The sequence below is a fragment of the Schistocerca gregaria genome, chromosome 1 (genome assembly GCF_023897955.1).
Source record: "Schistocerca gregaria isolate iqSchGreg1 chromosome 1, iqSchGreg1.2, whole genome shotgun sequence".
In the NCBI taxonomy this organism is placed as follows: Eukaryota; Metazoa; Arthropoda; class Insecta; order Orthoptera; family Acrididae; genus Schistocerca; species Schistocerca gregaria.
The window spans coordinates 455721569-455748460 of NC_064920.1; the positions used below are offsets into that span (position 1 = coordinate 455721569).

General features: G+C 44.3%; 1 protein-coding gene across 1 annotated transcript in view; it reads right to left on the reverse strand.

The window, feature by feature from the left end:
* Positions 1-20174: 20174 nt before the first annotated feature.
* Positions 20175-26892, reverse strand: part of LOC126352307 (ubiquitin carboxyl-terminal hydrolase 34) — a 538206-nt gene continuing 531488 nt past the window's right edge. The window contains exon 54 of the transcript XR_007565188.1: positions 20175-20189. The gene's annotated coding sequence lies outside the window, so the exon portion shown is untranslated. The remainder of the gene's footprint in view (positions 20190-26892) is intronic.

Here is a 26892-nt window from a genome sequence, read left to right on the forward strand (position 1 = left end):
GTAGACACCGGCGGCCTTCGCGGACCACGTGGTAGCCGCGCCGCGCCGCGCCGCCCCGGGTCGCTTCTCGGACGCAGTGCGCATGCGCCACAGATGCCGACTCTCCATTTCACTTTGAAGTGCCGCGCAACATCACACAGGTACGTATCGTAGTTGGTGGGCTCCCGGCGTTTGGAGCGGGAAGAGACGCCTGGAGGTCCGCTCCGTATACATTCTCCGTTGTCCGGCACACGCACATTGGCTTCTGAATATACTAATGATTAAAAACTTCAACACTCCAATAACTCTTCATAACAGGTCGGAGGAAGGCGGTAACAAACCACCTCCACTAGGACTGTCTTCAGGATGGCGGTGCAGAATTTCTGCATCTGCTCCCTTACGCTCATCCTGAGTATGGGACTCTACGTCATGTAGGACTGGACATTTGTCGTCCTTTAGCGTCGATTAGAAACGTTTTGGCAGACTGCGACGAACACTGTTCAACACTATACTGCAAGGAGACACACTATCGGTTTATAACTTATTTATTGGTATTCGGGCCTTTCACCATACAACCGACTTTTGTGTACACATTCTCAGGGAATGCACACTAATAATAACAAGTTTAAAGATACTGATCATATCAAGTAACAGTAAGGAGTATTTAAATTGTAGTTTTACGATGATAAAAGAGTATTTACGCTACTGGCCATTAAAATTGCTACACCACGAAGATGACGTGCTACAGACGCGAAATTTAACCGACAGGAACATGATGCTGTGATTTGCAAATGATTAGCTTTTCAGAGCATTCACACAAGGTTGGCGCCGGTGGCGACACCTACAACGTGCTGACATGAGGAAAGTTTCCAACCGATTTCTCATACACAAACAGCAGTTGAACGGCGTTGCCTGGTGAAACGTCGTTGTGATGCCTCGTGTAAGGAAGAGAAATGCGTACCATCACGTTTCCGACTTCGATAAAGGTCTGATTGTAGCCAATCGCGATTGCGGTTTACCGTATCGCGACATTGCTGCTCTCGTTGTTCGAGATCCAATGACTGTTAGCAGAATATGGAATCGGTGGGTTCAGGAGGGTAATACGGAACGCCGTGCTGGATCCCAACGGCCTCGTATCACTAGCAGTCGAGATGACAGGCATTTTATCCGCATGGCTGTAACGGATCGTGCAGGCACGTCTCGATCCCTGAATCAACAGATGGGGACGTTTGCAAGACAACAACCATCTGCACGAACAGTTCGACGACGCTTGCAGCAGTATGGACTATCAGGTTGGAGACCGTGGCTGCGGTTACCTTGACGCTGCATCACAGACAGGATCGTTGCGATGGTATACTCAACGACGAACCTGGGTGCACGAAAGCCAAAACGTCATTTTTTCGGATGAATCCAGGTTCTGTTTACAGAATCATGATGTTCGCATCCGTGTTTGGCGACATCGTGGTGAACGCACATTGGAAGCGTGTATTCGTCATCGCCATACTGGCGTATCAACCGGCGTGATGGTATGGGGTGCCATTAGTTACACGTCTCGGTCACCTCTTGTTCGCATTGATGGCACTTTGAACAGTGGATGTTACATTTCAGATGTGTTACGACCCGTGGCTCTACCCTTCATTCTATCCCTGCGAAACCCTACATTTCAGCAGGATAATGCACGACCGCATGTTGCAGGTCCTGTACGGTCCTTTCTGGATACAGAAAATGTTCGACTGCTGCCCTGGCCAGCACATTCTCCAGATCTTTCACCAACTGAAAACGTCTGGTGAATGGTGGCCGAACAACTGGCTCGTCACAATACGCCAGCCACTACTCTTGATGAACTGTGGTATCGTGTTGAAGCTGCGTGGGCAGTTGTACCTGTACACGCCATCCAAGCTCTGTTTGACTCAATTCCCAGGCGTGTGAGTTATTACGACCAAAGGTGGTTGATCTGGGTACTGATTTCTCAGGACCTATGCACCCAAATTGCGTGTAAATGTAATAACACGTCAGTTCTAGTATAATATATCTGTCCAATGAATACCCGTTTATCATCTGCATTTCTTCTTGGTGTAGCAATTTTAATGGCCAGTAGTGTATTTGGGTCCAGTACGATTAAGACTGTAACGTAGCTGATATGACCACTCTGTTACATTACAATATCATCATGCGAATGTCGTATTTATGGTGTACAATATGTCCACCGAGAGAATTGCCCCATCCTGTATTTTCACAATGCGCAGTGCATCCATACACAATGTTCATAACGGCCGTCTCTTCACCAGTAAATCTATCCATACTGCTCACTGTTAACGTACGACTAACACTGCCGGAAAAATTAACCCAAGACACAAAACAGCGGTACTGAAATGCAAGCTTGAGTGCCTCCGTACAGTGGGCATTACTATTAACAATGGCAAGTAGCGTGAGTGAATGGAACAAGTCTGGTTCCAAACACGCAGCGCATACCGCCGACCAGAAATCATCAGTGCAGTAAAGGTAAAGAGATAAGTGCTGGTAAGAAATCACACGAAATGCAATTATTATGTAAAGCCGGTCGAAAAATTGGGAATTTGTGGTAAGTTCCTATGGGACCAAATTGCTGAGGTCATCGGTCCCTATGCTTCCATACTACGTAATCTAACTTATGCTAAGTACAACACTCACACCCATGCCCGAGGGAGGACTCGAACCTCCGACAAGGGAAGTCGCGCGATCTGTGCCGAGGCGACCAAGTCCGAGCGGCTACTCCGCGCGGCGAGACACTGGAGACCACCAACCCTTTATACTAAAATGGTCAGGAAATGGGGCTGAATAACTTCTGAAACACTGCCGTTGGAGTTCACGTTCACCAAGTATTATACAGGGTGTTTCAAAAAGAATGACCTGATTTATGGGCGGTAATAATTACGAAATATGGGATGTTCGGGCAAGGAAATGTGTGTTGTTTGAATGGGCGTGGCCTAGAGTTACAGAAAATCGCCGTTAGATGTCAGCCAATGCGTCTTCACAGTTTGCAGTCAAAAATAAGATGGCGTCAGCTCAACAGAAGGCGTATTGTGTGCTGCAGTTTGCAAAGAGTGAGTCAGTGATTAGATCCAGCGTGCTTTTCGTGGGTGTTTTGGCTATTATCCGCCTGCAGCAAAAACATTCGTCATTGTTATCGCCAGTCTGAAGAGACAATATGCTTGTGGAAAGGTAAGGCAGAGCGTGGTGGCGCAGTGGTCAGCACTCTGGACTCACGATTCGGGAGAATGACGGTTCAAACCCGCGTCCGGCCATCCTGATTTAAGTTTTCTGTGATTTCCCTAAAACGCTTGAGGCAAATACCAGGATGGTTTCTTTGAAAGGGCACAACTCGTGCGAGCTCTTCTGGATGGTGGTAAAAGGAAACGGGTTGACTTCAGCAATTGTCTGTTAGGGGACATGGATGACGATACATTGCTAACACGGTTAATTTTGAGTAATGAAGCAACATTTCATGTTAGTGGTGAAGACATAACGTGCGCAATGGGGACCTCAGAACCCTCATGACATTATTTAGCACGAAAGAGACTCGCCTAAAGAGTACAGAAGTACAACTTCAAACAACCGAGATCGCTATTGTACAGCATTTATTGTGATGACCGGTTTTAGCAAACTGCGTTGTCATCATCAGATCTTCTGCAGTGCACTGAACGTTGATGAAATGCATATTATACCGTGTCATATCAGAGAGACCTAAAGTGAACGTTTTCTCGTGAAAAAGTGTACGGTCCCCTTTTTGAGAAAAACTGTGATTGGATGGAGATTTCTACAAACGAATGCAGAATTGGCTTTTTCCATAAGTTCAGTATAATTCCGACGAGCTTATTTTGTAACGTTCGTCAGTTTCTGAATGACACACTGCCTCAACGCTGGACAGGGCGCATCGGACTCTGAGGTACTGCCCTGCATTCTTGGCCTCCGGGATCGACAGACATGACCGCATGAGATTTTTTTCTTGTGGGGATATGTGAAGGAAGGTTTGTTCATCTCCCCTTTATCTCGTGACATAGTACAAGTGAAGAACAAAATAACAGCAACCATATCTTCTGTAAAAGGGCAACGGCCTTACCGCAGTGGATACACCGGTTCCCGTGAGAGCACCGAAGTTAAGCGCTGTCGGGCGTGGTCGGCGCTTGGATGGATGACCATCCAGGCCGCAATGCACTGTTGCCATTTTTCGGGGTGCACTCAGCCTCGTGATGCCAATTGAGGAGCTACTCGACCGAATAGTAGCGTCTTCGGTCAAGATATACCATCATAACGTCCGGGAGAGCGGTGTACTGACCCCACGCCCCTCCTATCCGCATCCTCCACTGAGGATGACACGGCCCACTGAGGATGACACGGCGGTCGGATCGTCCTCGTAGGCCACTCGTGGCCTGAAGACGGAGTGCTTTTATATCTTCTGTAAAAACAAAACAAAAAACGGTTCAAATGGCTCTGAGCACTATGGGACTTAACATCTGAGGTCATCAGTCCCCTAAAACTTAGAACTACTTAAACCTAACTAACCTAAGAACATCACACACATCCACACCCGAGGCAGGATTCGAACATGCGACCGTAGCGGTCGCGCGATTCCAGACTGTAGCGTCTAGAACCGCTCGGCCACTCTGGCCGGCTCTGTAAATAGAGTACATTGTATAAAGTTCATGACGAATTTAGCTATCGTCTATATGTTGTTGGTGCTGCTGCTAGTGTACACATACAGCATTTGTAACAGCACAGCTAAAATTTTAAGATTTTGTAAGTATTTTGCCATTCATCCTATTTCGTAATATGTTTTTATCAATAAATACAGAATTTTATAATCATCTCAATCTTTTAGAACTACCGAGCATTCCTTAAATTTTTTTACAGTTGTATAAAATATTTGTCAGTTGTCATTGTTAAAAATAATAGTAATTCAGCATTGATCCGGATAAGTGTGGAAAGACTAGAAAACAGCAGTCAAACTATACCACGTACCACACTAACTGCGGTTATACTACGAGACAAGACCCAATGACTGATGTTCCGTTCATCTATTGACGCTCGATATTTATGCTCTACCATTAGTTCGGTATCATGCGAAGCAGGAGTAAGATTGGGGTTTAACGACGATGTCATTAAAGGCGGAGCACAAGCTCTTAATGGAGAAGAGAATAGGACGTGCCCTTTTTCAAAGGAAAAGCGATTTAGGAAAAACACAGAAAGCGTAACATTGGATGGCTGCACGGAAATCGGAAACCCTGTCCTCCCGAATGCGAGTCCAATGCCCTTAAATGGTGCATGACTCGCTCTGTTGATGGTTTAGCACCGTCGCCGCACTCGGACACCGACATCGAGATGAACGTACCACCATTGGCCGGCCACAGTCGTACGGCTTCACTGTCGTGCCAATGGCGGCGTGGACGCCACGTCAGTTGGCAAGGCCGTCTGGAGGCTTAGGCTAGGCGGAAAGCGCGCGTTTTCCTCGTCCAATTGTCTTGTATCTGACTAGGAACCCTTTGAGTGCGAGGTCGCAAGTTCAATGTTTAGTAAGACTTATTTCGAGGTGTAGTGTTAGCAATTATAACAGGAAAAATATTAGCTGCTGATGACGCGCACGTGCATCTGGATGGCGAGCAAAAATAAGTGCCTGGCACAATGAACACTGCATGTAAAATGGCACGCCACAGTGATCACAAAGGTTTGCACCATCGAGATGGAAGCCGAAATCCTTGGGAGTTACAAACCGTGCAGGACGTTCAGCTAGGTATCCACTAATAAAGAAGAGATACAGAATTATATTGGTGTAACTGGGTGATGAGAACTGATAGAGTGCAACCGAACACTAAATTATCGTAAAACTGGCTATGCTTTAAGGCGTAACTGGGGATAGTGCGATATGTTTTATAGGCACGGAAATAACAAACATCGAGAGGCTGAATTTGTCCAGTGGTTCCAGGTGGAATGAACTGCAATGCCACACATTTTTCAGGAGCGATAGTTTGCTCTGAGAGAGTATATTTTTATACGCAGATTAGGAATCAAGCAAAAGCAAGTTATTTTGACCAGCTATTGGCCAAAAGCAGTGCCCATATCGCAGTTGTAGCTCTCTCATGCCCAGTTTCCTAATCTTGCTTCTGTGACGTAAATAATCCTTACTGCGCTTGCAAAACCCTGCATACGAGAAAGAATCGTAGGGGGCAGAGCACCTCTAACTTCTCACAGCACAATAAATAACTTCCCAGCCAATGTAAATCGAGATTGACAGTCAGCATACTTGTATACGAATGCTTTAAGACACTGATGTTACCAGTCCCTTGGTACTCTGATTTCCAGGGTTCCTTTCACATGCATTCCCTCTTCAAATCCCGATTGCTCGGAGTTGAAAACAAATTCCTTACTGAACGACAGAATAAGTTTGTTTATCTAATATGCAAATTTTCTGGCCAATTTTGCAGTTTGCTGAACATCGTCAAGTTGACGCTTTGTTTAAATTTCGTTGTCTTACTTCTTCCAATTCTGTAGTACTGTTTGAACTTTTGCAGCTATCCACCTCACAATAAATATCAATGTAGTCTATGTCGCGCGCAATTTGATGTGCATAACGTAGTAAGCCACCATGATGCACATCCTGTAAGCTGTATCGAGCATTCTTGAAATGCCCGCATCTCGTGGTTGTGCGGTAGCGTTCTCGCTTCCCGCGCCCGGGTTCGATTCCCGGCGGGGTTAGGGATTTTCTCTGCCTCGTGATGGCTGGGTGTTGTGTGTTGTCCTTAGGTTAGTTAGGTTTAAGTAGTTCTAAGTTCTAGGGGACTGATGACCATAGATGTTAAGTCCCATAGTGCTCAGAGCCATTTGAACCATTCTTGAAATGCGCAAACACTAGTTTTTGTAACAAGTGCATACTGTCCTCCCTTAAATATCCGTAGTTTTTCTTATACACTACACGGTCATATTGCTGCGGACTTATTCGAAATCAGTTCATAACTGTTTTTTTTTACTATGCTGCGGATGATTTTCCATCTACGTAATTACGTTTAGCACATAGTACACGCTGGTCGTACGGTTTTCCTTTACTACGTTTTACTGGAGACAGGATTTGTGGATCCCTGTCCGACAAGGGTGATGAATGGCATGGCTCGACACCTGTTTCAGTATCACTTTCACTTGTGAGCACGTATCGTCAGCAATGTACTCTTCATGTTCATTGTCCGCGCAGTTGAGCGTACACGACACCACACATTCCACTGATTCATCTTGCAGAAACGCTAATGTTTTATCTGCCACTTCTTTCTCATTCTGGGAAATTCCTTCGGTTCCTAACTGACGATATGTCAACTGAGGCAACTATTGTTATAAATATACAGTGAAATGTTTGCTTTGTTTACCGTTCCCGTAGCTCTGCTTTGTATCAAGACGACTAACGCTGTAGGACTGTTGTTACTCATCGACTAAGCAGTTCAACTACGCTTCGTAGCCTCATGGTCATGCTGTTTTCACCACTGGATCTCCAGTTCAGCCCACTGTTGCCATTAGCAGCCAATATTGTGGTTACATGGTAGCCAATATTGTAGGTAAGTGGTAGACAATATGTGGGGCGTCGAATGCCGTAAACGTCGTTGGTCTTTTGCGATCTCGCGCTCAAGGGGTTCGTTGTGAAGCTTTTCGGCCGTCGGCATTACTATTCGCGCAAAGTTACACACTTGCTGTTGGTTACTTCTCTGTGTTTATTACTTTAGTTTTGTTCATATGCTGTAGACAGTTCTTTGCTTTCACGTTTGGATTTCTCTCGGTTTGTACTTTCGCTTTTGTGTAGAATTTGACTTCGTTCATTTGGTCCTTTCTGCCATCCGCCGATTTCTCAGAAACCGTCTAGTGGCAACCCCACACCTGGGTAATTGGCTAATGAAGGTGTCGTGCGAGTTCTACTGTAAGTTATGAAGGCCTAGCTTGAAACTATATGACCTATTTAAAAGTGAAGCAACTGTAGCTACTGAGGGACTTCGACACGGTATACAATGCAGGCAATCTCCGCCGGTATTTACATGCTCGGTGATTTCTTTTTTGCCGGCCGCTGTGACCGAGCGGTTCTACGTGCTTCAGTCCGGAATCGCGCTGCTGCTACGGTCGCAGGTTAGAATCCTGCTTCGGGCATGGATGAATGTGATGTCCTTAGGTTAGTTAGGTTTACGTAGTTCTAAGTCTAGGGGACTGATGACCTCAGATGTTAAGTCCCATAGTGCTTAGAGCCATTTGATTTCTTTTTTATGGGCATTAGGCAATAGTCTAACTTTGTCTAACGTTTCGTCTCCTAAAGCTGGAGACATCCTCAGAGGCTATAACGACGTCATTAGTTGATTCGCAAATTTAAACAAGCGCTGCAAGTCGAACTATTTATTCACACCTCTGAGAGTGCCTCCAGCACTACGAGACGATGCCTTAGGCACTGAAGCATGCCTTAAACCACGTCTAATGACGTTACAGAAGAAATAACCATGAATGACACGTTAGTTCTAGCTGAACTATTGATGGAGGATAGTTAGTGGTTTAGGTCCTTTAGGTCCTGGACTCGTATTCGGGCGGAATGGGGTTCATATCGCCATCCAACCATTTTCCGAACTTTCCTAAATCACTCACGTTATTACGCAGATGGTTCCTCGAGCAAAGTCAGGGTTATTTTCTGTCCTTCCTCGTTAAATTCTATGCTCAGGTTTTAATGATCTAGCGCCTCAGGTACTAGCCACAGTATCACGCCTCACTCAGGGATTCTCAAGCTGACTCCGATGCGAATGCTGGCAGCCATCAATTTCCACTGTTGAACACTTTACTATAAGACGCGGGAAGTGTATGTACCGTGCGCTACAAATCTGTTGCCGACTCCGCGACACACCCTCCTCTGCTCGCGCGGCACAGCTCGAGGCGAGTCTGCCTTTGTATCCTAAGCGCTATCAGTTAGGCAATGTTGCTATTGTGAACGACGAACCAGCCTGTTTCAGGGACATGCCCCGGACTGTATTCTGGACTTCCTCTTACCCAAGTTAAGTACACGGAGTTACTTAAACACTACGTCTGAATGTCATTACGTTTGCTTCCTGAGAACCCACCAACTCCTTGGGATCCACCGCCAGGACGACCAAACAGTATAATTATTCCACGTATCACCTTTCTCGTTGTGAATTACACAGGGTGGTCAAAATAAAACTGCGATAGAAATTGTGCACCAAACACCTATTATGCGCAATGTACTGATGACGAATGCTTGACACATCATGAGTGTGTTTTGTTGATTTCACATATGCGGATTGTCTGAATCAGGTCTGAACTGAAGAACTGATAAACAGAGGAATCAAGTGTTCCCGTTACGCTTCATCCAAAAGAGTCAGCACAGCTGAACTCGCTCAGGGTTGTCTGAAAGGTTTAGTTCATGCGTAACCGAAAGTCCGTCAGGATAAAGTTTTATGTCCCTTTTTTGATATTTTCGCACGTCGATGTTTAATTTCCACTTGAGCAGTTGACGGGCGTTGCGATTTTATTGGACCTTTCTGCAGTCTTATCTTCCACACTACTAGTAGTTTCAGGTCTTCAGGCTCTTTTCGAGTAGTTTTTCCATGATCTCTTTGCATTACGTGTATCATATACATGTAGATATTCGTCTTTTGCAACTTAATTTTTATTGCCGTTTTTAAAAAATATGTTTGGCTAATCGTATTAGGCTCCTTCAGCGATTTTTGGTGAGATATGTTTGCTTAAAACAATAATCAAAGTTCAGTTCCAAAAGACGGATGATTTTTATTATCTACATGATACACATACTGTAACTTGAAGCAGCAACTGAGGACGAGTGGCTGCATATATCAAAAAGTCTCGATGGCACGTTGCCACGAAATGTCGAAAACCCCTGTCGAGCCAGTTTCATTTTAGCCGCCAACCTTCACAGTTTAGATGAGAAGCCACCAAACGGAGCTTGATGTTTTTCCGCAGTACTTCGCCTATTTCAGACATGATATTTCAGTTTTCGGAACAAAGTGACGAGTCCATGATTGCTTACATCAAAAGAACGATATAATAAATTTCACCGAGACACGTTGTACAATAAGACCTTCTTGTGAATCTTTGCGGCTTCAACTCATGGAGTTTTAAAGAACGAAAGACATTGGCCGTCAGGGACAGAACACTAATAAAGAAGAACAAGAAAACGCGAGCCAGCCGGCCGGTGTGACCGAGCGGTTCTAGGCGCTTGCCACGGTCGCAGGTTCGAATCCTGCCTCTGGCATGGATGTGTGTGATGTCCTTAGGTTAGTTAGGTTTAAGTAGTTCTAAGTCTAGGGGACTCATGACCTCAGATGTTAAGTCCCATAGTGCTCAGAGCCATTTTAACCAAAACGCGAGCCAGACAGAGAGAAAGGGGGTGGGGGGGGGCAGTAAGATAGGACGGGAGGAGGATAGGAATACGTCATGAGAGGGAGTGGTGAGTCTAGCTGCACGCTGGTAAAGTTAGGCGTAACGTCGTTATGACGCGTACTCGCTATATTCAAGACGAGAGAGGCCTTTTGTCGACTTTTGTGATTGTTCGAGACATTCAACCATTTTTGCAGGCTAATTAAAGGAGGGGTTCATTGTATCGTCAATTGGTATATTCACTTCAATTTTGATAGCTATTGATTGATGTCTTTATTTTCGTTGGAAGCGTGAATCTGCCAAATAAAACGACCCCACAGTGAGGTATCCAAATCGTAACACTGGCTGTATTGGAAGTAAAGTCACCATGGGTGAGTCAGTTATTTGCAAAAGTATAGTGACAGAAGTCTTGTGTTAGCAACTATGGCGAGTACTAATTTTTTTATTAATGCGAAAATTGCAGCCAGTTAGCAGCATGGTACGGAGTAAGCGTTAAACTCGACGCAAGTAGGGAGCTACCTTAAATGCATTATTGGAGGCTAAACTGAGAACGAACGTTGTCGGACGGCATTCGACATTGTGATATGGTCCCTGGCAGGCAGATGGCGTGCTGGCACGAACTGCCATTAGGTAAACAACACTAACACCTTAGCTTTGCACAGCCGTTAAGTTGGACAACAGGCATGTCTTTCTTGACATGTGAAGGTCGGTGGCTATGCCCTGTCTTCAGACCGCACGTTGCCCGTGCTGTCACGTGCTACCCCGTTACAGAGGGTGTTCAGTTGTTGCCCTAGCCATAACCGTCTTCAACTGTCTCTCGCCAACTGACAAATCTGGTCATGGGTTGCAAAGTGACTAGAACGCCACCACTCGCCAGCAGTTATGACAGTTGAACTTTGGCACAGAAGTGAAGCCGCATGGAATGGCGTATCGGTATCTGTCATCGAGGCCAAATTCGAATTGATGCCCAGTGTGGTTAGAGGAATTGTTGCTGCCTGTTGTGACAGTTCTGTGCACTAGGTAGGTTGATTTGTCACACGGCGAATAAGTTCGACTGGCACCTGTCTTTCTCCCTAGTCAGAATGAAAAGTCTCAAAAGTTTGTTTGAAGGTCAGATTCAGTAATCCTTATCGGTAGTAATAAACTATTTCATACACACTGATGCAGTTCTTCAGTGATACTGGTATGTGTGATTAGTTGACAATATGGAGGGTATCTGTCAAATTCTGCTTTGTCGTTAGACATTTTAACAACTGAATTATTTTTGAAGGTAGCTCCCTACTTGCGTCGAGTTTAACGCTTACTCCGTACCATGCTGCTAACTGGCTGCAATTTTCGCATTAATAAAAAAATTAGTACTCGCCATAGTTGCTAACACAAGACTTCTGTCACTATACTTTTGCAAATAACTGACTCACCCATGGTGACTTTACTTCCAATACAGCCAGTGTTATGATTTGGATACCTCACTGTGGGGTCGTTTTATTTGGTAGGTTCACGCTTCCAACGAAAATAAAGACATCAATCAATAGCTATCAAAATTGCAGTGAATATACCAATTGACGATACAATGAACCCCTCCTTTAATTAGCCTGCAAAAATGGTTGAATGTCTCGAACAATCACAAAAGTCGACAAAAGGCCTCTCTCGTCTTGAATATAGCGAGTACGCGTCATAACGACGTTACGCCTAACTTTACCAGCGTGCAGCTAGACTCACCACTCCCTCTCATGACGTATTCCTATCCTCCTCCCGTCCTATCTTACTGGCCTCCCCCCCCCCCCCACCCCCTTTTTTTCTCTCTGTCTGGCTCGCGTTTTGGTTCAAATGACTCTAAACACTATGGAACTTAACATCTGAGGTAATCAGTCCCCTAGACTTAGAACTACTTAAACCTAACTAACCTAAGGACATCACACACATCCATGCCAGAGGCAGGATTCGAACCTGCGACCGTAGCAACAGCGCGGTTCTGGACTGAAGCGCCTAGAACCGCTTGGCCACAGCGGCCGGCGATAGTCGCTGCAAACTGCGTCATTCAATACTTCTGTGATCGTCCAAGTCGTCTGACCAGGGATAATAAGAACAACGATGAGACACTGCTCATTTCAGTTACCACGTGAAATGTCTGTTCCTGACACCACGGTCGAAAATTTTACTCAGGTGATGAACAGATACAAAATTGTGTCTTGAGAATTGGAGACTAACGCCTGTCACGGTCGTCACCAAACGCATGCGAGTTATCCTGCAGTGTCAGTAACGGTCTATCGTCTTAGTGTTTGCACGTGCTGAAAAGTTGAGTAGCATTTGGGTATTAATAGTTGCAAAAGCAAGGGTGACACTCTTGTGTGTGCCTTAACTGCTTACCAACCGTGTTAACTGGTAATGGGAATCCGTGATGTTGTTGATAGCTGAATCACGGCATTTGGAGGGGAAGGTCTCGCCACGGGTTATCTCACTTTCATTATCCAACAGCTTTTCTTATCGGTCAACTCATATGTTATCAGTGACCACTACACAGGATCACCTCAAGGCCGTTCTAAACTTATTGACGAGTTTGTTCAACAACTTAAATTACTGCTATCTACTCTGTAGCCGATTATATTTGTTACATACACATCACTAACCTTGGCATAGAAACTGTCATCATAAAACAAGCCATTGCACACTCCACAAAATTCTAGTCTAAGAATAAATTGTTACTGTATTGCAAAAATCTTTTCAGGATATCGAAAGGGTAATTGTTTGAAAAAATGATCTGGAACCATACTGCAAATACCTTAGGTCCAGAACTTTTTTTATGACTTATATGTGGTGCTGAATGAGTTCTGCAACCAATGTCAGCTAGTTATAGCAAATACTCTGTTCAAGAATTACAAGAGGAGAAAGTATACTTGGAGAAGACCGCGAGATACGGCAAGAGTTCAGTTAGATTACACTATGGTCAGACAGATATTCCGAAATCAGACACTACATTGTAAAGCGTATCCAGGAGCAGATGGAGACCCAGATCACAATTTAGTAATGGTGAAGAGCAGGCTGAAGTTCAAGAGACTAGTCAGGAAGAATCAGTGCACAAAGAAGTGGGATATAACAGTAATAAGAACGAAGAGCTAGCTGGAAGTACTCTAAGGCTATAGGAACTGCCATAAGAAATAGTTCAGTAGGCAGGTCAGTTGAGGACGAATGAAAATCTTTAAAACCGGCAATCACAGAAGTTGGAAAGAAGACCAGAGGTATAAAAATGTAACTGCGAGGAAACCATGGGTAACAGAAGATATACTTCAGTTGATCGATGACAGAAGCAAGTACAAAAAAGTTCAGGGAAATTCAGGAATATAGAAATGCAAGTCATGAAATAAGTAGAAAGTGCAGTGAAGTTCGGGTGAAATGCCTGAATGAAAAATGTGAAGAAATCGAAAAAGAAGTGATTGTCGTGAGGGCTGACTCAGCGTATAGAAAATTCAAAAGAGGCTTCGGTGAAATTAAAAGTAATGTAGGTAACATTATGAGTGCAGTGGGAATTCCATCGTTAAATGCAGGAGAGAGTGTGGATATATTGAAGGAGTACACCGAAGACCGCTGTGAGGGGAAGATCTGTCTGGTGCGGTAGAAGAAGAAACAGGAATCGATTTAGAAGAGATTTGGGATGCAGTATTAGAATCAGAATTTAAAAGAGCTTTGGAAGACTTAATATTAAATGAGGCAGCAGGGTACGTAACATTTCATTCGAATTTTTAAAATCACTCGAGGAAGTGGGAACAAAACGACCATTAACGTTGGTGTATAGAATGTATGAGTCTGGCTATATACCATCTCAGTTTCGGAAAAACATCATCCACAATATTGCAAAAGCCGAAGATTGTGAGAATTACCGCACAATCGGCTTAACAGCTCATGCATCAAAGTTGCTTAGAAGAATAATATACAGAAGAATGGAAAAGAAAATTGAGGATGTGCTAGATGATGATGAATTTGGCTTTATGAAAGGTAAAGCACCAGAGAGGCATTCCAACATTGCAGTTGAAAATGGAAGCAAGACCACAGAAAAATCAAGGTACGTTCATAGGATTTGTTGACACTGAAAAAGCATTCAACAATGTAAAATGGTGCAAGATATTCGAAATTCTGAGAAAAATAGGGTTAATCTGTAGGGAAAAACGGGTAACATCTACAACAGCCAAGAGGGAACAGTAAGATTGGAAGACGAAGAACGAAGTGCTCGGATTAAAAAGGTTGTTAAGTGAGGGATGTAGTCTTTCGCCCCTTCAATCTATACGCCGAAGAAGTAATAACGGAAATAAAAGAAAGGCGCAAGAGGAGGATTAAAATTCAAGTTGAACGGACATCAATCGCTTATGGCATTGCTATGTTCAGTGACAGTGAAGAAGAATTACAGGATGTGGTTGAATGGAATTAGTAGTCTAATGAGTACAAAATATGGACTGAGAATAAATCGATGAAAGACGAAGGTAATGAGAAGTAGTAGAAATGAGAACAGCGAGAAACTTAACACCAGGTTTGGTGATCACGATGAAGTTAAGGAACTGCATCTGGACAGCAAAATAATGTGACGGACGGAGCAAGGAGGACGCCGAAAGCAGACAAGCACTGGCAAAAGGGCATTCCTGGCCAAGAGAATTCTGTTAGTATCAAACATAAGCCTTAACACGGGGAAGAAATTTTTGAGAATGTACGTTTGGAGCATAGTGAAACAGGGACTGTGGGACAACCGGAAAAAAAGCCAATCGAAACGTTTGAGACGAATCGAAACGTTTGAGACGTGATGCTACAGTAGAATGTTGAAAATTAGGTCGACTGATAAAGTAAGGAATGAGGTGGTTCTCCACAGAATCGTCAAAGAAAAAATACATGCAAAACTCTGACGAGAGGATGGGAGAGGAGGGCAGGACATCTGTTAAGACATCAGGGAATAACTTCCATGGTATTAGAGGGCAAAAACCGTAGAGGAAGACAGAGACTGGAATACACTCAGCAAATAATTGATGATGTAGGTTGCAAGTGCTGCTCTGGGATGAAGAGGCTGGCACAGGAGAGGAATTCGGGGGATGGGGGTGGGTGCGGGGGTCGCATCAGGCCAGTCAGAAGACTGATGACTAAAAGAAATAAAATAAAATAATGAAAAATTGGATACACTGACGGTTCCATTTGTGTATCCCTCGTAACTCTACGAACGTTTCGAGCCGCAAGTACGACTGTGAACACGGATACAGCTGTTATCATCTTAGAAAACGGGTGTGTCTTCAGTATTACTCTTCATAAAGATTTAGGCGTAAGGACAACATTTGGTCACTGAGAATGATGAAATAAACTTTCTCGTTCACGTTCACGATGACTCGAATGAGTGAAGCCAAGTCATGATACGAAAAACTCCCCAGTAACATCACAGAACCACCTCCGGCCGAGCGTACACTCTCTCTACTGTGCGAATTAAACGTCACATTCGGCCGTCGGTGCACTCGCCGCCTTATATCATTTGTACAGATGTAAAACTGGGACTTGCTGAACAACACTAAGCGTCTCCAGTCAGCTACCGTCCAGTTTCTGTGTTGTTTGACCCACTGAAGACTTGCAGATTTACGTGCCGCTTTGTGTATTGGTCTTATGCGAGACGTCCTACTACAGATGTCCATTGCATGTGGTTCCCTTCACAATCTTCTCTCGGAACTGGTCGTGGTGGACACGAATTCAGCATTTCCTGTCGAGTTTTAAACCGATTGTTACTCACAAGGCGTGACAATCGTCTCCAGTTACTATTGGCTAGGATGTTCTTACGCCGTTCCTTACAAACATGTTGGACTGTCCACGTTAATACAACTGCTTATCGGATAACTTCATCCATGGTGTTGTCTTGGCACGACAAACACTACGGTTTCTTTCGGCCATTCTATAACGTCTCTACGTCTACTCAACTTATTACGCTGATTTCCTGCAACCGACTAATTTCAGCGATGGGATGGTCACATGGCCCCATGGTACCAGTTTTAACCACCTACAGCGCTCCAAAGCGGTCACTGTGCTCTTTTGTAGTATTTTACTTACACGCAATGGCGGAAAAAATATATTTACTATTGACGACAAGCGGCGATGGAAGAGCTTTATAGTCATTATTAAGAGGACCATTGTAATGAAAGTGACTGCTGAGTTTAACCTGCTTCTGACATAAGCTAAACAGTGTTCTGCAAACAGAATAAAGAAAAGTCTGCAGTCGAAACAGAATCTGGCTCTTTGTCTCTCTACGGCGGAATATGCTGTACCAGTCTGGAGGAACTGCGCACAAACCAGGCACGTTGACACAGCTCTTTACGAGACACGCTGCATTATAACTGGTTGCGTACCGTCAACCTCAACTGACAAGCTACCATTTTATAGGCATAGCACCCCAGGATAATTGGCAATGAACAGCGGCAGAGGTTGAGGGGAAAAAGAGAGAGAGGGAGAGAAAACACGAAAATGATTCCAGGCGTGCCATGTTTGGAAGCGAACCATCATGTTCTATGCAAGTCGGGCTAGAGCTTTCTTCGAACAACTGAAGCCATTAAATCATAACCTTCCGCTCTCTGAATAGAACTGTGGTGAGACAAGGCAACTGGAAGAGTAACCAAAACCCAAACGAAGAACCCGCTGCTGGTTTCCAACTGCCCTACCAGACGTGGAACACTTTGAACAGACTGTGAACTGGAGTGACGCGGGGCAAACAAAACTTGAAGCGGTTAGATTACATTATTGGAGATACAGCCAACGAATGTTGGGGAGTTTCAAGATGCTGAAAACCTCTTGGTCTGTCCGAAGTTGCCTGAAGCCTGCATGCTGGAGGACGTGGTTTCAGCAAATGACCCAGCAGTCAAAACTGTCAAATTTTGGGCCTCAAAATCAATTTTACTTGTACAAAGTCTTGCATCTGTATTGTAGATATGTGTTAAATTTGTAAATAACTGACTGCACTGTCTTGGATACGAAAATAATAATAATGCTACAGCTGCTGCTACCAAACCTCTTGTAAATCAGGTGAATATGAAGAACAGGTGTCAGTGGTACAAAAAGCATAAAACGTGGACTACCGAGCAGCAGCAACACACATTATAGTATGACGAGTCGTCTTCTACTATACACTGTGTTTGCGTAGTCTTATGGAAAAGATTGAAGGAAACCAAGTTCTACGGAACGGCGGGGGTTCTGCTGTAACTGTATAGATTACGTTTTTCACTGAGCCCCAAGATTAGATAGACAGTACAAGTAGATGGTAATGTCTACGAAGCCATTTGTATGTGATAATATGTTCATTCAGTGACACAGGCAATATTGTTAGATAAGGATTACAATTTCCAACACTCCTTGTTGTGCATGAGGGTGGAGTAACTATCTGGGATTCCACAATAGTGGAATCGTCGGACTTCATCGAGCCGTTGTTATCGGTATTGAGAAAAATATAAAATAAGCGTCCATGAATTTACCATGACTGATATAAAATCACATGGACGGTCATTCAGCAACTGTGTACATAGATCCTCAAAAGGGTTCAACCAGTTTTGATATTTTATTTTGGTGTAATGGTGCTTTCTTCAGTCGAAATATGTCAAACAAGTAAATTTATGAATGAATCTCCATTCTCATACATAGTGGGTTAACGTTTTTGTCTTACTTCAAAATGCACCAAGTCTTTAGGTCCGGTAAGTGGTTGTATTGTAGTTCACTAAGAACTTAACTCTACTTACTACAAATATGGCTCTCCCAAATATTCACTTCACAGCCAGAATCTCCATCTGAAGTATAAATCCGATTCTCAGTCATTGTTCACGGGCGAAACTCTAATTTATTTCAAGGCGTAAGAATTAACCTCAAATAACTGATATGTACTAACTTTAAATTTCGCCTCTTCGTTAGCAAAAACATACAATTTCATTAATTACCGAATGTCGCAATATTTCTCTTCATTTTGACCAGCAACTGTTTTTGTCCACATCCTCTTCTTGGCTTTTTCATGAACCTAAAGTGGGAAACAACAATAAACCTACCATGTTATCTTCGTCAGGCCTTGAGTAAGCCACAGAGACAGTAATTACAACTCAAGTGGCTCCAAATCAGATACCACCAAAGGACGCACGCCTAACAAGATAAGATATATAAGCTCGCTTTTCCTTTTGACATCATTATCAGAATTATAAATATTATGTTCAGTAGAAAAATGCTGCAACTTGTTGGTAAAAGTAGGTTCTTCTGTTCTCACATAACAGCAGAAAGACGAGGCAGAAGAGAAACTTGACCACGGGACTAGACATGACAGAGATATATATTTGTTCCAGTTTTGCAACATATTATCTTGAAAGTAGATATCTGAATGATGAGAAGATGAGAACAGATATTCTCCGCCTTCGTTTCATTCAAAGTGTACAGATTAGCAGCTAAATAATTTAGCTGCCTTTTAACTTGTCGATGACCAGTCTGCAGTCTCCTCTCGAGATTGTGACGCAATTCCACTCAGCGAAATGAGACTTAAAGAGCATTGGTCATTAACACGAAGGCATAAAATCACGAGGTTGTTCATAAGAACGGTAACTAACTGAGTTCCGAAGGTGGATCCTACTGCAGACGTTCTACAACTACATGACGGCGTCTATAAAGCTATGGACAGCTAATATCAATAGATTGCTTGAAAAAAATACGGTACTATGAAAGAAGCATGCATTTCAAACGAAATTTAAGGGACATTCAAATGTTTAGAATTACAGTGTATCCTTGGACTGAGCAACGTATATACGAGTACATAGAAAACAAAGCAAAATCAATGAACGAAAAAATTAAAATATGCAGTGTTTATGACGTGATATGATATGTAGAGGATTATAATAGGTAAAAAAAGAACAAAAGAAACAATCAGTAATGAACTTTTACCTACTTTTCTATATGATCACCAATCTTCTCAACACATTTCTTCTATTGTAGAGCCAATTTCAATATAACCCTGTTCCTAAAATCAGTTTGGTTGGAGTATAGCATTATGCGGACTTCCGATTTCACTTCCGCATCTGTCGCAAAGCGTTGGCTGACCAGGAATTTCTTCATGGGACCAAACAGATGAAAGTCCAACGGTGCAATGTCCAGACTGCATGGTGGACTTAATCAAGGTTTTATTGAGGCTGCAGCATTCACAGTGGTCCCGTGTTTAGCAAAGTTCGCCAATAACATGCATATCCAAGAACACTGTCACAAACACTTTGCTGGCAGATTGAGGTTCTTTGAATTGTTTTCGCACTGGGGAACCAGCGTGTTTCCACTCTATAGAGGCCTGCTTAGGTTCGGGCGAGTAGTGATACGCCTATGACTGATCACCAGTGACGATTCCCTTCAGTAAGACATGCCCTTCTGCGGCGTAAAGCGTTAAGTGATCCGAACTTGTCACCGTTCGCCGGTCCTTGTACTTATCTGTTGGGTTATTAAGCACCCAGAGAGCACTAGCTTTATAGAATTTCAACGTGTCGTGAACAATATAGTACACCGCACCGCAGGAAATATTGAACTGCTGCGACAAGGTTCAAAACTGCTACGCCAGTGGCTCCGATAGTCTGCGGGGTTGCAGCTATTACCGGCAGCCCGGAAAGTGGCAGATTATACGGCTGTTTTGGAAGAATGCACACCACCTGGAGACATTGCTACGGCCCATACAGTCGAACGCGCCAAGATTGTTTCGTAGTGCAGTCTTCCCTAGTTACAGCTGCACACGAAAACTAACTCCCTGTAGCGCAAATTTCAAACTATACTGTCGTCAAATTTTAACATTCCAGCCGCAATACCTGGGAAGAAAAAAAATTTTGTGCGTTAGTTTCCGATCCTCCCTCGTAGCAGTAATATCTTACTGGCCATTAAAATTGCTACACCAAGAAGAAATGCAAATGATAAACTGGTATTCATTGGACAAATATATTATACTAGAACTGACATTTGGTTACATTTGCACGCAATTTGGGTGCATAGATCCTGAGACATCAGTACCCAGAACAACCACCTCTGGCCGTAATAACGGCCTTGACACGCCTGAGCATTGAGACAAACAGAGCTTGGATGGCGTGTACAGGTACAGCTGCTCTTGCAGCTTCAACACGATACCACAGTTCATCAAGAGTAGTGTCTGGCGTATTGTGACGAGCCAGTTGCTCGGCCACCTTGACCAGGCGTTTCAGTTGGTGAGAGATCTGGAGGATGTGCTGGCCAGGGCAGCAGTCGAAGTTTTTCTGTATCCAGAAAGGCCCGTACAGGACCTGCAACATGCGGTCGCGCATTATCTTGCTAAAATGTAGAGTTCGCAGGGATCGAATGAAGGGTAGAGCCACGGGTCGTAACACATATGAAATGTAACGCCCACTGTTCAAAGTGCCGTCAATGCGAACAAGAGGTGACCAATGGCACCCCATACCATCACGCCGGGTGATATGTCAGTATAGCGATGACGAATACACGCTTCCAATGTGCGTTCACCACGATGTCGCCAAACATGGATGCGAACATCATGATTCTGTAAACAGAACCTGGATTCATCCGAAAAAATGACGTTTTGGCTTTCGTGCACCCAGGTTCGTCGTTGAGTATACCATCGCAACGATCCTGTCTGTGATGCAGCGTCAAGGTAACCGCAGCCACGGTCTCCAACCTGATAGTCCATACTGCTGCAAGCGTCGTCGAACTGTTCGTGCAGATGGTTGTTGTCTTGCAAACGTCCCCATCTGTTGATTCAGGGATCGAGACGTGGCTGCACGATCCGTTACAGCCATGCGGATAAAATGCCTGTCATCTCTACTGCTAGTGATACAAGGCCGTTGGGATCCAGCACGACGTTCCGTATTACCCTCCTGAACCCACCGATTCCATATTCTGCTAACAGTCATTGGATCTCGAACAACGCGAGCAGCAATGTCGCGATACGGTAAACCGCAATCGCGATTGGCTACAATCAGACCTTTATCGAAGTCGGAAACGTGATGGTACGCATTTCTCTTCCTTACACGAGGCATCACAACGACGTTTCACCAGGCAACGCCGTTCAACTGCTGTTTGTGTATGAGAAATCGGTTGGAAACTTTCCTCATGTCAGCACGTTGTAGGTGTCGCCACCGGCGCCAACCTTGTGTGAATGCTTTGAAAAGCTAATCATTTGCAAATCACAGCATCATGTTCCTGTCGGTTAAATTTCGCGTCTGTAGCACGTCATCTTACCAATAAATAAGTTATAAACCGATAGTGTGTCTCCTTGAGTATAGTGTTGAACAGTGTTCGTCGCAGTCTGCCAAAACGTTTCTAATCGACGCTAAAGGACGACAAATGTCCAGTCCTACATGACGTAGAGTCCCATACTCAGGATGAGCGTAAGGGAGCAGATGCAGAAATTCTGCACCGCCATCCTGAAGACAGTCCTAGTGGAGGTGGTTTGTTACCGCCTTCCTCCGACCTGTTATGAAGGGTCTAGTGTGTATCTCTGTTGTGGATGACTGTCATGAGTGCTTGTATAGTGTGGTTTTGGTTTGTGTTGTCATGGATGAAGGGAAGGGTAAGGGTGAAACCTGGTGTCTGCACCAGAGCCTACGCCTCTCGCAAAGGCACCAAGGGGCATCCAACCGTCTCCATCCAACAGACACATCCCCATCAACAGTGTCACATGCCCTTACCTCATGAGGCATTGCGCAGCACTGGTTGTGAACATTTTCCAGTACCGGGATTCGAACCGAGGTACCTCCGAATCGAGCGCGACTACACAAGCGTGCGTTTACGATCTCGTCTAACTTGGCGGGTATTAACGTCCATTATACAGAGGCTAAGTGGTAGCGAACAATCAGTAATCAAGAATGTGGTTTCCGCACGCGACATAATGATGTTGCATCGATCCATCTGTCGAGCACGTGAACCGATGCGAACAGGACGAATAAACTGAACGACGTACAACAAAACGTGACATCAGTTCGGATGAAACGACCTCTCACGCACATGGCAGCATCGCTGCCTAGACCTTCATCTCAAGTACTGATATAGCGTTGAAACAAAAATGGTTCAAATGGCTCTGAGCACTATGAGACTTAACATCTGGGGTCATCAGTTCCCTAGAAGTTAGAACTACTTAAACCTAACTAACCTAAGGACATCACATACATCCATGCCCGAGGAGGATTCGAACCTGCGACCGCAGCGGTTGCGCGGTTCCAGACTGATGCGCCTAGAACCGCTCTGCCACACTGGCCGGCATATAGCGTTGGAACACGCTCACAGGTGTGCCACAGTCTGCCTACGCACTTCGTCAGCGTTTTCAGCGCTCTTGATCACGTACATATGTTCCTCTGCACAGGGCACAGCTGACGCCAAACTAAAGAAACACTGCCTATAATGAATTCTCAAAACGGAGAGTGGAGGGTTCAATGGTAACAACTTGTCTTTCCTAAGGCCTCTCTTCTCTGACCTGCATAATAGCTGAGTATGTGTGTTCTCAATCTCCCAGAGTGCAATTCGGTTTCCTACAGAACGAAGGCTTGACTCACTGGTCTGGGGCACCCTTGCCTACCACGGCCGATGCTATCGGTTTCGAGTTCTGAGCATTCTCAATGGAAATCCCTATGTCAGAGAAGTCGTTGAGTCCAAAACGCTGCCTTTCTTTCACCACAGTCCCAGGAGTATTCTCCAGAGGAGTAATTTGTTATTCACGTTTTACGAGGAATCTTCAAGAATTCTTCTCTGCGTGACATAACGATTCTTCCCTGGTTCTGACGTGCCGTTTCACGGGTATTACCACCTACTGAGCATTTCCCAAGTTTCGATTATTGGCGTCTGTGACTCTCGTCCAGCAAACAATATAGCTGAACTTGTCTTGAGCTAGACGCTGTCTTGGATATTCTTCTTTGATCCGATGACACGACGCGTAGAGACTATCGAACACGTGGCAGCTTCACCAAATGACGAATTTCCACGTGTTATATTGCTTTATTTTTATCTTCACTTAATCATTTATTTGTACCATTCGAGCCAAAAAATATTTTTGAAAGATGACTCAGCCTAGAACGGAGAGCTAAAGCAGAATGGAATTCGAAAGTTTAGAACGCCAGGTGTGGGCACAGCTGAAGTAGCCAGCGCGTGTTGCCAATAGCATTTCTGGCTAGCTCTAACGCTTTTCGAGCAGCAGTTAGGCACTAGTTTGTGGAAAAGGTGCTGATTGGGATTCGAGTAACTTCTGCAACGAGACATACCTGTTTTATTATCTGTTTCTATCACAATATTCTTAATTAATGGAAGTACAAACACGCCATTTCCTCTGTTGACAATTTCCAGCAGTTAACCATGGCAAGCATTCTTTTAGTAGTAACAAACTGCAATGTAAACAACGAATTCGGCGGTACGTTATGTTTAGTGGATGTTTGTATCTGTTCTCGTACAAATCTTATGTTTGTTTCGCACTAGTGCATGTTTGTATCTGTTCTCGTACAAATCTTATGTTTGGTTCGCACTACCTGAAATGCTTATCTGTTGAGTGAATGGACATAAAAAAGTTGTTATTAGTCAGACTGCAATCCATAAAATATACTAGAATGCAAAACACCCACAGTATTTATATAACCAAGTTCCTTACGTGAAGGTAGCATGTCACATTCAGACAAAATAATGTTGAATGAAGTGTGGAATTATATCCTCAATACTTTCATTCTTAATGTTCCTTGTTGCAGAGATAGTGTTGAGCGCAGTTTCGACGAGTATTTGGGTACATAGCGAGAGACAAACGTAGAAACTGACGAAAAGCTGACACTTTTATGATGAGTTAGAGGGTTAGTTTCTTTGTTGGAGGAGGAGCAGGAGAGTAGTGTTTAACGTCCCATCGACGACATGGTCATTAGAGACAGAACACATTTCGTATTACGGAAGGATAGAGATGGGAAGCTACCGTACCCTTTCGAATGAACTATCCCGGCATTTTCCCTTAAGCGATTTAGGGAAATCACGGAAAACCTAAATCAAGATGGCCGGACGTGGGTTTGAGCCGTCGCCCTCCCGGGTGTTGAGTCCACTGAGTTAACCACTGCGCTATCCTGTTCGGTTGTTTCTGTCTCAGCAATAGGCCATATTTTCCACAAAAAGGCCACCATGAACGTTGTAGCCTGCTGAATGGAATGGGCTAACCTACAAGTGTTCGCATCTGTAATGGCAAAGATGGTGTTAAACAACACCTACTGCCCATACATAAACTTTATTTGTACAGCAATCTCCAAAACGAAAGTCGACTGATTTGCAATACTTGCTGTAGTTGCAATACTTCCTGTAGCGATATGATTAGTGCATTCCGTATTGAAGTTGGAGGGCTGACCAATGAAACCACAGTAAACGGAGCTGTAGTGCGCTGCTGGACTGTCTTCCTCCTGAAACTTAGAATGTGTCTATCTGCGTACTATTATTAGTTAGTAGCAGATAATTTTGAGCTAATATCTCGCAATGTACGTTAACTAAGTGTACTTTATAAAAATGGAAGAATTAGATGGCTCAGTGCTGAAGAGGTGAACGTTAGGTAGAGTTATGGGTTAGCTCTTTTCAGTCGTTGTGGACCAATGTTCGCATAGTTTTCTGCAGTTGTTCATAGCTAGGTATGCAAGTGTATAACGATAGGCAGTCAACAAGCTATCAGTACACTCAGGTGATGGGGGGAAACGTAAGAAGAGGAAGGAAAAGGAAGGTTAGGGTTTAACATCGCATCGATGAAGAGTCCATTAGGGACGGTGTACAAGATCGGATTGTGGAAGGGTAGGAAACGGAAAACGGCCGTCCCTTTTAAAAGAATCATCCCTGAAGTCGCCTTAGGGAAATTGCGGAAAACCTAAATAGGGATGGCCAGACAGGGATTTGACCCGGCTCCTTCCCGAAGCGTGTCCAGTGTCTTACCACTAAGCCCCCCTCTCTATCTGCAAAAGGCGCACGACATTTTTGTAGATGACGGTGACAGTGTAGTCTAGAAAACGTTCTACGGATGACTAGCTAGGCACTTCTTGTAGCATTCGATTTGATTCTTGTTACCACCGTTTGCTCGCCGAAAAAATAAAGTAAATCATCTCTCATTTCGTAGGAATTTGAATAGAACAGTTATTCACTATAAATTCCTGTTGAAGGTTGCACTCCCTTGCTTTCCACTGACCTCAGAACCAGATCATAACAGTGGCATCTGTAGTTTTATACTTGACATGAAAAACATCTCCCCGAGTTATGGGACACACAAAGTAGCGTTCCCAGTTAACACAAACAGCCATGTCGTTAAAAGCCAATGGACCCAAATACTTACTTCCTTACGTCATTGACTTCCAACGGAGGTGGTGGTGCATAATAAGTCACTTTCCTTCGTTATTTGGATAGTCTTCTGAATAGCAACTGGCCTCAAAGCTATGTCGCTCTCCTCTATCTTTCTATCCGTGCACTTTGCCCTTAACGATTTGAGAAATGGATGAAGAGAGCAGCGGAAGGAAGGTCCTTCTACACACGGTATTTCTATTAGAGAAGAGCGATGTGGTATAACACACTGAGGTGATAAAAGCCATGGGACAGCGATATGTACATATACGAATGGCGATGGTATCATGCACACATATAAAAGGTCAGTATACTGGCGGAGCTGTCATTTGTACCCTGGTAATTCATGTGAAAAGGTGCCCGACGTGGTTACGGCCGCTCGACGGGAATTAACAGACTTTGAACGCAGAATGGCAGTTGGAGCTAGACGGATGGGACATTCCATTTCGGAAATCCTTAAGAAATTCAATATTCCGATATCGTCTGTGTCAGGAGTGTGCACAGACTATCACGTTTCAGGTATGACCCTGCATCTCGGACAATGCAATGGCCTTCACTTAACCGCCGAGAACAGCGACGTTTACGTACAGTTGTCAGTGCTAACAGACACGCAGCACTGCGTGAAATAAACACAGCAATCAATGTGGGAGCACGATGAACGTATTTGTTAGGATAGTGCTGCGAAATTTGGCGTTAATGGGCTATGGCAGCAGACGACCGACGCGAGTGTGTTTGCTAACAGCACGACTTCGCGTGCAACCTCTCTCCTGGGCTCGTCCCCGTATCGGCTGGACACTAGACGACTGGAAAACCTCGACCTGGTCAGATGAACGCGGATTTCAGTTGGTAATAGCTCATGGTAGGACTCAAGTGTGGCGTAGACCCCACGGAGCCATGGGCCCAAATTGTCAAGAAGGCACTGGCAAGCTGGTTGTGGCTCCAGAATAGTGTACTCTGTGCTCACACGAACTGGGTCCTCTGGTCCAACGGAACAGATACTTGACTGGGAATGGTTATGATCGGCAACTTGGAGACCATTTGCAGCCATTCACGTACTTCATGTTCCCGAAAAACGATGGAATTTTTATGGATGACAATGCACCATGCCACTGGGCCACAATTGTTTGCGATTGGTTTGTAAAACATTTTGGACACTTCGAGCAAATGATTTGACCACCCAGATCGCCCGAAACGAAT